This window comes from Cherax quadricarinatus, chromosome 98 (genome assembly GCF_038502225.1).
Source record: "Cherax quadricarinatus isolate ZL_2023a chromosome 98, ASM3850222v1, whole genome shotgun sequence".
NCBI lineage: Eukaryota > Metazoa > Arthropoda > Malacostraca > Decapoda > Parastacidae > Cherax > Cherax quadricarinatus.
Window position 1 is genome coordinate 3,339,322 of NC_091389.1, and position 13,443 is coordinate 3,352,764.

The following is a 13,443-nucleotide window of genomic DNA, read 5'->3' on the forward strand; positions in this document are numbered from 1 at the left end:
TGAATAAAAATTCAACATGGAATTGATATATAAAGCCTGGGAATGTAACTAATGAACAGAGGAAGTATTATTTTAGTGTCAGGAATGTCTACATTGTTTATTCTGGACCCTATTTTGAAACTGACATAATGTGAAATTTGTGTGAAAGTGGCCAAATTACCAATTTCTGATCACTTTATTGGGTAGCTGAAATACTAGTTGACTCGGCGATTTTTGGTGCTCAACTGATAAAATGGAATCATGCTTAGAAGCTGAGTGGAGTTTTAAACCAGCCCGGGCATCCATCACCCATCACGTCAGCTCATTGTTCATTTACACAAAACAGAGAAAATGCTTGTTATAAAAAATCTGAATGAAAGCCATTAACCCGTAAAATGTCCAAACGTATAAATATGTTCACTACCGTACTGCCCCAACTTTTTTGAGAAAAAAAACATTGTTGTTTTTTAATAGGAAAAAAGAGCATATGGTACCCAGGCATCCCCAATTATTTTAACCCTTTCAGGGTCCGTCCCGAAGATCTACGGCTTCACGTTGAGTGTCCAAACCGTAGATTTATGCCAAAATTCTAGCGCTGTCAAATTTAGCGCGAAAGCTCTCATAGGCCTACATGTGAGAGAATGGGTCTGCGTGGTGGGTGTGCACCATAAACAAAAAATCTAGGCGCCCGCATAGCATTGTGGGAACACCGGCTCAGTTACCCTTGTTCACCATGCCTCATCGCAAGTCAGCTCTCACTCCCTGGAAAATTGGGACTCTTCTCTTCCTATCTGATAGTTCTGACACTGATGGAAGTGGAAATGAAGACGAATTCTAAGGCTTTGATCAGTTAGTGACCGAAAAGAATGACCAGGATATCGATAATAGTGCAGAAAACCCTGACGATCCTCAACCTTCTACCTCTGGTGTGGGCACTCGTGACTCCGGCCGGTTGTTCCTCAAAGCAAGAGAAAGCTAATATTTTCATGTGGCCAGGCCTCTGACTTCAGTAATGATGATGATAGTGACGTGGATTGTGATTTTATTGCGCTCGACGATCATTCGAGTGGTGATGGTGAGGAATCATATTCACCAGTGAAGCATCGGTATGTTCACCGCCGCATGCGCTCAGGTAGTGTACCCTATGCTGTGCCCAGGGGACGGAGTACATCCCGTGGCCCTACACCAGTTTTAGGTAGTGATAGTGAGGATGATGTGGCTACACTTGGCATGGATAGACCACAGGCATCAGTGGATGGTGGTAGTGGTGATGGTAGTGGCACCGCCATGCGTGACTCACCAGCCCACGCTGGGACCCACGCTGCTGACTCCTCAGTTCAAGGACAAAGCGGAGCGTCAGCCACCAGCCCACCACAACCACAACCACCCGCACAACCAGCCTATGATGTCCAGTATCCACCAGCAAACTGTATGTGGGATTGGCAGCAAAATCCCAATTTTGTTCCCAAGCCTCACCACTTTGATGATTCTCAAAGTGGAATTCTACCTACTTGTCCCCTTGGAACCACGGCCAGTGAACTGGAATTCTTTGAATTATTCTTTGACCAGCCACTGATGGAAACTATTGTCAGGGAAAGTAATAAGTATTTTGAGTACACCATGGCAAATACGATCATATCACCACAGTCAAGACTACACAGGTGGAAAGAGACGACTGTTGCAGAAATGTATTTGCTTTTTGCAACAATAATGCTTATGCCTCATATCTATAAGCATAATATAAAAGCATACTGGTCCACAGATCGGCTAATTTCTACCCCGGTCTTCAGTGAAATCATCCCAGTGAACAGGTTTATCTTACTCTTATGTATGTTGCACTTCTCTGACAAAACCAGGCCTGACAGAAGTGACAGGTTATACAAGATTAGAAATGTTTTCATGTATCTCAAACAAAAGTTCAGCATATACTTTTATCCATTCAAGAATCTTGTAATTCATGAGTCTTTGATTTTGTTCAAAGGCAGACTGTCATTCAAGCAGTATATACCGAGCAAGAGGAAACGCTTTGGTATAAAACTGTTTGTACTCTGTGACTGTGACAGTGGCCTGGTGTTGGATAGTGTTGTATACACGGGAAGTAAAACATTGAAAGATACCAAGATGTTATTGGGTATCTCAGGTGACGTAGTGAGAAACATGATGGCACCTTATCTTGGTAAGGGGCATACATTATATACCGATAACTGGTACACAAGCCCATTACTCAGTGATTTCATGCGAGTGAACAAGACAGATGTGTGTGGCACAGTGCATTCTAATCGTAAACATATGCCCAGGCTCAACAGAGGTGCTCGTGGTGATGACGTGCAGGTGTTTACTGCCAATGACATCATGGCATTACGGTGGCATGACAAACGAGATGTCACATTGTTGACAACCATTCACCGTAATGAAATGCAAGACAGTGGCAAAGTTGATCGAGTGACTAATGAACGTATTCGAAAACCAGTGACAGTGATTGATTATACACAAAACATGCGCTTGGTTGACAAATGTGACATGCAGATTGGTTTTGTTGACTGTGTTTGTAAGAGTTACAAGTTGTACATGAAACTTTTCTTCCATCTCATGGACATTTCTATGCTCAATGCATATAATATGTACCAAATGTATGGTGAATTTTGTTTGTCTGTTGTCAGACAACTCATAATGAAGTACCAGGTAAGAACACCTGCTATACAACAAGGTCCTCGAATTCCTCAGGATATACCCAAGCGTTTGAGGAGGGAAGGTGATCATTTCATAATACAGCTTCCTTCAACTCAGAAGAAATTTGCTCAGAAGAGATGCATTGTCTGTGCACAAACAAAACGACGGCAACAAAGACGCAAAGACACTCGGTTTATGTGTGAGGAATGTAAGGTGCCTCTGTGCATGGTGCCTTGTTTCAAGGAGTTCCACAAGCTCCAGCAGTTCTAAAACCATGTCCAGTGATTGTAAATATGTAAATATATGATAGAACATTAGTATTATACAAGATTTGTGCATATTTATTGTAATAAACAACAGTGGTGAACAATAATATGATAATAACTTTAGTGCGGTTATTGTGTTCAATACAGTGAGTTTATATATATACATTATATACAGTATTGGTCTCTCAGGCCCCAAATGTTAGAAAAGAAAAAACTTAAAAAAACCCTAAATAATGTAATGCGCGTATGTGGAATTCGTTGATGTTGCCGCCACCACATCATTTTTGACAAACTTCTTGGCACTGTATCTCGGTAAGTACTGATCAAAATTTTTTTTTTTGTCTTATTACTTTCACAAAAATATGCTCTTTAATTCTGTAAGAATTTTTTTTTTTTTTTTTTTTTTCAAAATTTCTTGGACACTGGAGCACCACTTCAGATTTTGGCCTTGGACCCTGAAGGGGTTAATATGGTGCACAGTGAGTGCTCACACCCATTCTCACATGTCTAGGTGACTCAGGCTTATCGTGGCAATGTTAAATGTAGGACACATAAAACGCATATACAGTGGACCCCCGGTTAACGATATTTTTTCACTCCAGAAGTATGTTCAGGTGCCAGTACTGACCGAATTTGTTCCCATAAGGAATATTGTGAAGTAGATTAGTCCATTTCAGACCCCCAAACATACACGTACAAACGCGCTTACATAAATACACTTACATAATTGGTCGCATTCGGAGGTGATCGTTATGCGGGGGTCCACTGTATACGTTTGGGGCACTAGCGGTAAAAACGTATATATACGTTTGGACCGTTTATGGGTTAAGTAATTAAGTGGAGTAAGCTAGCAGCAGCACAACTTACCTCGACTCAACCGCTGCCAGTGTGGCACTGACAGACTGTTGACTGCTGAGGGCCAAAGGTATGTTTTCACTGTTCAATTAAGGTGCGTTCCATTATCGCTTCAATCTTTGTACAGTGGCTATAACTTCAGTTTTTCATGTAATTTTTTCACTTTTTTTTTTTATCTCACTCAGTGGCCCACTGGGCATTGTCCAAATGCCCATATGGCCAGTCCGCCACTGGACATACTAGTGAATACTAGTGAAATAGCTAAGAATTTGGTCTATCAGAACAATGTAATTGGCCTAAAATAGGACTCAAAGTGGGCAAAGTTGCCAATGCATAAATATCACTGATGCAGCAAAATTCTCAAAAGTGTAATATCGTCAATTTTCCATCAAATTTCATAATTTTTGTTTTAACCCTTAAACTGTCCAAGAAGATCTACGTTCACATGCGTACTGCTCCAAAAGTAGATCTACGTTTTTTTTACATATTTTCAGATGTATAACAAAAAAAATGGTAGATCAAAGCTTTTTACACATTTTCAAATGTAAAAAAAAAAAAAGGTCTACATTTTTTACATACTTTCAAATGTTGAAAAAACGTAGATCTACGTTTGGACAGTTTAAGGGTTAATACCTTAAGAAAAATGATTCTCTACCATTTCACATAAAAAAAAAACATTTTTTTTTTTTTTAAATTCTTGAACATTGGACAGTAGTGTGTCAGCATTAGTCTGCCTGAAATACTCAGGTATATTAGTGACTTTCTTTGTACTTAACATTTTATAAAATGCAAATCACACATTGTTACTATTGCAAAGAAATAAAAATTTGTACAGTGGTACCTTGAGTTATGAACTTAATTCGTTCCAGAAGGCCGTTCGAGGGCCGATACTGAACGAATTTATTCCCATAAAGAATAATGTAAATTAGATTAGTCCATTTCAGACCCCAAAACTACACTAATAAAAGCACTTACAAAAATACACTTACATAATTGTTCGAGTTGGGAGCTGTTCAAAACTCGAGGTACCACTGAATTTAATTTGCATTTTAATGTGCACTCAGTCTTAGTACATAGTACATTATTCTATCATTTAATAATTTTCCCTACTTCTTGGACAAACTTAAAAGCAATGCTCCGCCATCATTCTCAAAGGGAATCCAATTTCTTAACTATAAATTGTTATTTTCTTAACAAAATCTTAAGAATATTTTTGTGAGTGTTTTAAAAAAAAAAATTTTTTTGTGATCAGTACTTACCAAGATACAGAGGCGTGAAGTTGACAGAAAGTGAACCACTTACGGCAACACCAGCGACTGCCGCTCACTCTGTAATATTATTAATCCTGTTATTCTATCTTTTCTTTTCTTTTTTCAAGTAACTTATGTGGTCTGTGAGACCAATATAATGCATAATGTATATATAGCCACTAGTTGTAAGCAACACAATAACTGCACAAACTTTCTTCTTCTCCGTTTTCCTCAATCACCTTAAATGTGCTTTCCTTAGTGGGCTGATGTGATTATTATTTTGACTGTTTGACCTCTCTGGCACCATTAGCCTTGGGCACATTCTTGCTAGAACAAGAAGGCATTTCTGATGCCTCTCTACATATCTTATTACACAAATAACAAGTAAACTTTTTAGATTTGCAGTTTATACTATTATGTGAGACTCTCAATGTTTACATTTTTTACATTTTAACACGTAAACGGTCCAAACGTATATAAACGTTTTTTCAACATTTGAATGTAAAAAAAGTACATCTTCTTTTGTTTTTTTACATTTGAAAATGTGTAAAAAAACTTTGATCTACTTTTTTTTTGTTATATTTGAAAATATGTAAAAAAACGTAGATCTGCATGGACCGTTTACAGGTTAACTGCTTCAATGTCATGTTTTTTAAGTGTTAAAGTTTTTTCCAAGTTTTAAATTCTTTCAAAAGCTGTAAAGACAACATACCATTTAAGTCTAGATTCTCAGCCACTAGATGTTCCACTGCTAAAAATAACTCGTCTCTAACCCTAGTCAGACTGGATACCCAAGTGTTGCACTTGCTGGTTTTCAAAACCATTTATATAACAACATTAACCATCTTAACCCCTTCTCCTGTATATATTACTAAATGTAAAAGGAGAAAATTTGTTTTTCCTTTTGGACCACCCCGCCTCGGTGGGATACGGCAGATGTGTTAAAAGAAAGAAGATTAACCGTCTTCAAGCCAAAGACCTTCAAGTAACCGACTTTATTAACAGCACAATTCCTCGCTCATATCAGTTATAGCAACACCAACAAAAATCACCGAGATAAGTGAAACCTCAATTGATCACAAACTTGTTCTCAGTGTCAAAAAATATTAGAACATTTTTTTTTTTTTTTACCAAAATCTTAAGAATATTTTTCTGAGTGTTTTAAAATAATTTTTTTTTTCTGCGCTCAGTACTTACCAAGATACTGAGGCGTGAAGTTGACAGAAAGTGAACCACTTATGGCAACACCAGCGACTGCCGCTCACTCTGTAATATTATTAATACAGTGGACCCCTGGTTTACGATATTATTTCATTCCAGAAGTATGTTCAGGTGCCATTACTGAACGAATTTGTTCCCATAAGGAAACGTATTGTGAATTAGATAAGTCCATTTCAGACCCCAAACATACACGTATAAACGCACTTACATAAATACACTTACATAATTGGTCGCATTGGGAGCTGATCGTAAACCGGGGGTCCACTGTACTTTTATTCTATCTTTTCTTTTATTTTTTCAAGTAACTTATGTGGTCTGTGAGACCAATATAATGCATAATGTATATATAGCCACTAGTTGTAAGCAACACAATAACTGCACAAACATTACCATTATACTGTTTACACAACTTGTTTATGCAAACCCACACTGCCTTTCCCACACCCATGCTGCCTTCCCCCACCACACCATCTTCCCCACCACCCACACTGTCTTCCCAACCACCCATATTGTCTTCCCCACCCAAACTATCATCCCCACCATCCATGCTGCCTTTCCCAGTACTCACAGTCTTCCCCCACACCCACACTGCCTTCCCCACACCCATGCTGCATTCCCCACACCCACTCTGTCTTCCCCACCACCAATGCTGGAAATAAGTTACTATGACTTTATTCGGTTATCCTAGGTTCTCTACACATGGTGTTATGTACGATAATCTAAGTACAGTGGAACCTCAAAAATCGAACGTATCACATATCGAACGTTTCGAAAATAGGACCATTTTTTCGGACAAACTGTGTCCCTATTATCGAACGTGCTCTTATTTTCGGACCGCCGGGTATGGGACCTGTCTGCCACCCACTCTGTCCGCGTCCCCGCGCAGGCACCATGAGCAGTCTAGCTTTGTTTATGCTTGAGTGAACATTAACCTGCACTCTCATTCACGCATTTTACGATTATTTCGTTGTGTTTAGTGTTTGTGGGACTGTGAAATAAGCTGCCATCGGCCCAAAGAAACTTGCTAGTGGCATCCCTGTGGTAAAGAAAGTGAGAAACACCATAGATGTGAAGAAGGAAATAATACAGAAGTGTGAGAGTGGCGTGAGACTTGTTGAGCTTGCCAGGATGTATGGGAAAAACAAGTCGACCATCAGTTCTATCCTGTCAAAGAAAGAACAAATCAAGGAAGCTGATGTTATGAAAGGTGTTAACATAGGGAATGGATGAGGTGCCTTCTTCAAAGATTAAGGAGATTTGTGCTTGTGGAATGATGTCCAAATGTTTGTGCAGAAGTACCACCCTGAGCAAGCTGAAACAAGCCATCTTTGCAACAAGTTCAGTGACAGAACCATGTCCCATTTTAGGGAAATGTTAAAGAGGTGCCAGAAACAGAGGACTGTGGACAGTTATTTTGTGAGACAGGGATCCAGTGACTCTCAAGCTGGTTCTAGTGGCATTAAAAGACAGAGAAGGGAAGTAACCCCAGAGAGGGCTTTACCTGAAGTCCTCATGGAGGGGGATTCTCCTTCCAAACACTAACCCCAACTCCCTCTCTCCTCCTCCCTATCTTCCAGATGCCATCACCAATCTTCAATAAAGGTAAGTAAAAATGTTATTTTATATGTATTACTATACATAATTAAAAACTATAGTATTTGTATATAAAACTGTAATTAATCTCTATAAAATGTATATTTTGTGTGAATATTTTTGGGTTTCTGGAACAGATTAATTGCATTTCCATTATTTCTTATGGGAAATATTGCTTCAAATTTCAGACTTTCTGAATTTAAAACTAGCTCCTGGAATGGATTAAGTTCGATTTTTGAGGTTCCACTGTACAGTGGAACCCAGAGTTTCGAACTGCTTGACCAATTATGTAAGTGTATTATTGTAAGTGCTTTTGTAAGTGTATTTTTGGGGGTCTGAAACAGACTAATCTAATTCACATTATTCCTTATGGGAAAATATTCATTTGGTAATGGCACTTGAACAGCCTTCTGAAACGAAGAAAGTTCGAAACTCAGGATACCACTGTAACTGTATTCGTGTATACCTGAATAAACTTACTTACACGCTGTCTTCCCAACCACTCATACTGCCTTCCTCACCCACATCATCATCCCCACCATCCACGCTGCTTTCCCCACTACCCACGCTGTCTTCCCTACACCCACACTATCTTTCCCCATTACCCATGCTGCCTTCCCCACACCTACACTGTCTTCCCCACCACCCATGCTTGAAATAAGTCACTTTGACTTTTTTGTGTTATCCTAGGGTCTCTACACATGCTGCTATGTATAATAATCTATGTAACCATATTCATGTATACCTGAATAAACTTACACACCATCTTCCCAACCACCCACACCATCTTCCCCACCATCCATGCTGTCTTCCCCACCATCCAAGCTGCCTTCCCCACCACCCAAGCTGCCTTCCCCACCACCTACGCTGTCTACCCTTTTCACTATCTGTATCTGGTATCCTGGGCATTGCTTTCGGTCACAAACTAATCAAAACCATGAAATTCATCTTCACTGACACTTCCATCTGAGTTAGAGCTATCACTTGGGAAGAGAAGAATCCCAAATTCGCTGGGGAGTCAGATATATCTTACCACTAGGCATGGTTAACAAGGACTACTGAAATGGCATTTCCATAATGCACCACTGACTCCCCAATTTTTTTTTATACTGTACACACTGAGTATGTAGACCTATTCTCTCACATGTAGGTCTACCAGCTTTCTCATGCTAGATTTGAAGCCACTAGAATTTTGGCATAGTACTAAGGCACCAACACTGGCTTGCAAGCCAAAGTACTACGGCACCGACAGTGAAAGGGTTAAAACATTGTCTTATTAAAACCAGGCAATCACAACACATGGCTAACAAATAAGATAAGATTTTCTTCAGATTTTTAACCCCAGAGGGTTAGCCATCCAGGATAACCCAAGAAAGTCAGTGCGTCATCGAGGATTGTCTAACTTATTTCCATTGTGGTCCTTAATCTTGTTCCCCAGGATGCGACCCACACCAGTCGACTAACAGCCAGATACCTATTTGCTGCTAGGTGAACAGGGCAACAAGTGTAAGGAAACGTGTCAAAATGTTTTCACCCGCTGGGAATCGAACCCGGGCCCTCCGTGTGTGAAGCGAGAGCTATAGCCACCGGGGCACCTAATAATGTCCTCAGGTCCACTGATAAAAAACATAACTATGAAAAACAATACAGATTGGGTTAACAGCTAAAGAATAAACCAAAATTTACATGTCAGTAATTATGAAACTAATAAGAAAGTCTGAACAACTGTATTATGCTAGCAGATTCAATGAAAAAAGTAAGTGATATGAATAAAATCTAGAACACAAACTCAAAATTTACCAAAACCAGAGATACTGTCTTAACCAAAGTCAACAAATCACATATCCAGCCCACTGAAACAGTGAATGTATTAAATGATTTCTTCTTTACCATGTAATCAATTCTATTTAGTAAAATCCTGAGTGCCAATGCTGGAGCAAGTGACTACCATGTTGGCAAGCTCCCTCTACCTGACTCCAATTAATCCTACTGAGGTCTCTTTGATAATAAACTCACTGTAAGAAAAAAATTAGTTAGGAAACTTAGTACGAGTACCACCACTATTGTTCCAAAGAGCAGCTTATGTACTCTCACCCACCATTGCAATACTAATCAATAAATCATTAGAAAACAACACAATCCCAACAATGCTTAAGATAACAAGGGTTACCCCAATACACAGAGGAGGAGACCCAACTAACGTAAATAACTACAGACCTATATCTAATTTGACACTGTTATTCAAAATCTTTGAAAAATTATTCCTTAGAAGATTATGCTCTATTCTAGCATCACTCAAAATGTTTAACACCTGCCAGTTTGGCTTCAAAGCAAATAAAAGCACAAGTGATGCATTTATAAAAATGCTAGACTTCATTTGTTCTCTTGAGAACAATGAATATCCACTAGGATATTCGTGCACCTTAAACTGAAGTGTTATAGTATCAATAGTCTTGAACTTGCATACAGTCCTACCTTTAAAATAGACACCAATGAGTCTCCATGTAAGGCATAACCATGTCAGTGCGACCTAGTGATATAAGGGCGCCCCAATGCATTGTATTCGGCTCAATGCCTATCCTTACATACAATAATGATCTTTTGAATGCATCTCAACAACTCAGACCTGTTTTGTTTGCAGGCAACTTTTGTCATCTACCCCCCCCCCCCAAATCTGAGCTCTCCCAATAACTCTTATTAACCCTTTCACTGTCAAGACCCCGGCTCACAAATTTGCTCTCAGTGTTGAAGAATTTAAAAAATAAATTATTTTTTCTTATGAAATGATATAGAATCTTTTCCTGATGGCAATGACGCCAAAAGTGCGAAATTTGATGGAAAATTTATGGAATTATGCTCTCGCAAAATTAGCACTCTCGGCGATGTTTACGCATTGGCAATTTTGCCAACTTTGAGCCCTATTTTCGGCCAATTTCACTGTTCCAACTGACCAAACTCATAGCTATTTTGCTAGAACTCCACTTGTTCTATCAACTGAGTACAAGAAACCATTCATTTTTCGATTTCAACTACCCAATAAAGAGATGAGAATTTGGTAATTTGTCCAGTTTCATACACAATTCGAGTAAGGCCAATTGCAAAATAGGGTCCAGAATAAACAATGCAGGCATTCCTGGCACTAAACTAATATTTCCTCTGTTCATTAGTCACGTCTCCAGGCTTTCCATTTTGAGTTTTTATTCACACATAAAATAGAAGATTTACTCTTATTCAGACTTCTGCATTATGTAAAAATGGTATAAATAATATCAGCACATTTGTGAAAGCATATTAGACCCACCAGTTGATGTGTATTTGACACATGATGTGATTTGTTTACTTCTGATCATCGGCAAAAATCAAACATTTCTACTACTTTGAGCTCAATTTCAAGGAACTTTCAATCTGTAAACCATTCAAAATCATCTCTATTTCTGTAATATATCTTTCATTCTATCAAATGAGATCAAGAAAATGAGAATACAACCATAAATACCATATGAAAATACACCACAAAATCTATGTTTTAAACCAAAAATACGGTTGTAGTTTTTCTTCTCTCATTATGCATTGCATGCTGTAGGATTTTCTTTTATATTACACATACTGACCACTCAGACCCATTCTCTCATATGTTGGCCTAGCAGCTTTCTCCCTCAAGATTTGAAGCTACTAGAATTTTGGCATAACATTACGGGACTGACACTGGCTTGCAAGCCGTAATATTATGGGACCAACAGTTTAGTTTAATATGTTTATTATGCACCCCATACCCATCCTGTGGGCGGTAGTCACCCCATACCCATCCTGTGGGCGGTAGTCAAAAGATTACAGAGGTACATAATTGGCCCAGGGACTGGACTCCAAAGTTTTGATAGCTGAGCAAGTTACAAAGGTAATGAACTAGATCTGGTCATAATCATGACCAAGTTACAAAGGTAATGAACTAGATCTGGTCATAATCATGACCAAGTTACAAAGGTAATGAGCTCCAGGTTGAGCTGGTCACACTCATGAATAATTGCAAAGGTAATGAATCATAAACACATTAATCATGAGAATTTACAAAGGTAATGAGCTCCAGGTAGAGCTGGTCACAATCATGACAAGTTTCAAAGGTAATGAATGATAAACACGTTATGACATGATTACAATCATAGACAAATTACAGAGTAATGAGCAGTTAACAAACATAGCAGGGAATTCATCCATTGCCCCAACAACAGATGGTTAATGAGGGTTAATGAGGACTTCACAGATATCTACCTAGATGACTACCAACAAACTCACTCTTAACACTGACAAGACCTTCTACATGATGTTTGGGAACTGAGCTATAAATGTCCAACTAAATATTATGATCAATGATTTTTCCCATTCCAAGACAAAACTAAGGAAAATTCTTAGGTCTGTTCCATGACAGTAACTAGAAATTCAATACCCATATTCAGCACATGACAAGAAAAACATATCGAAATCAGTTGCCATCCTCTCTAAATTATGTTACTAGGCTCTGGTGGCCTGGTGGTTAACGCTCTGGCTTCACACGGTGAGGGCCTGGGTTCGATTCCCAGCCAGAGTAGAAACATTGGACGTGTTTCTTTCCACCTGTTGTCTATGTTCCCCATCAGTAAAATGGGTACCTGGGTGTTAGTCGACTGGTGTGGGTCGCATCCTGGGACACTGACCTAAGGAGGCCTGGTCACAGACCGGGCCGCGGGGGCGTTAACCCCCGGAACTCTCTCCAGGTAAACTCCAGGTATGTACCTCAAACAGCACTACTCACATTATACTACTCTTTAACCCGTAAACGGTCCAAACGTATATATACGTTTTTTCAACATCTGAGAGTATGTAAAAAAAGTAGATCTTCTTTTTTTTTTTTTTACATTTGAAAATGTGTAAAAAAAACTTTGATCTACTTTTTTTTTGTTATATTTGAAAATATGTAAAAAAAACGTAGATCTACTTTTGTAGCGCTACACATGTGAACGTAGATCTGCTTGGACCGTTTACGGGTTAATCTATCCCTACCTTACCTAGAAAATTTGTGGCTGGGGATCCACTACAGAAAAATCACATAAAGTCAATAACAAGTCAAAAATCAGCTGTAAAAATGATCACACAGTCTACTGTCAGAAAGCACACTCCCCCACTCTTCTTAATTCTAAATTTGCTTAACCTGTAAATGGTCCCAGCAGATCTACGTTCACATGTGTAGTGCTACAAAAGTAGATCTACGTTTTTTTTACACATTTTCAAATATAACAAAAAAAAAAGTAGATCAAAGTTTTTTTACACATTTTCAAATGTAAAAAAACAAAAAGAAGATCTACTTTTTTTACACACTTTCAAATGTTGAAAAAACGTATATATACGTTTGGACCGTTTACGGGTTAAATTCAACCATCTCTTGAATTATCCAAAACCTGGTAAGACAGCAGACATCTATACACTACAGGGATACACAGCCATTCACAACTGTAGGCCAGATCAAATGGGGGGCGAGACTGCCATCTACTACTTTAACGAACTAATATGCTGTAACACTACATGGTTCAGAGGTGAATATGTTCAATATATATTTGCTAACTTCTCTGCAAAAAAAC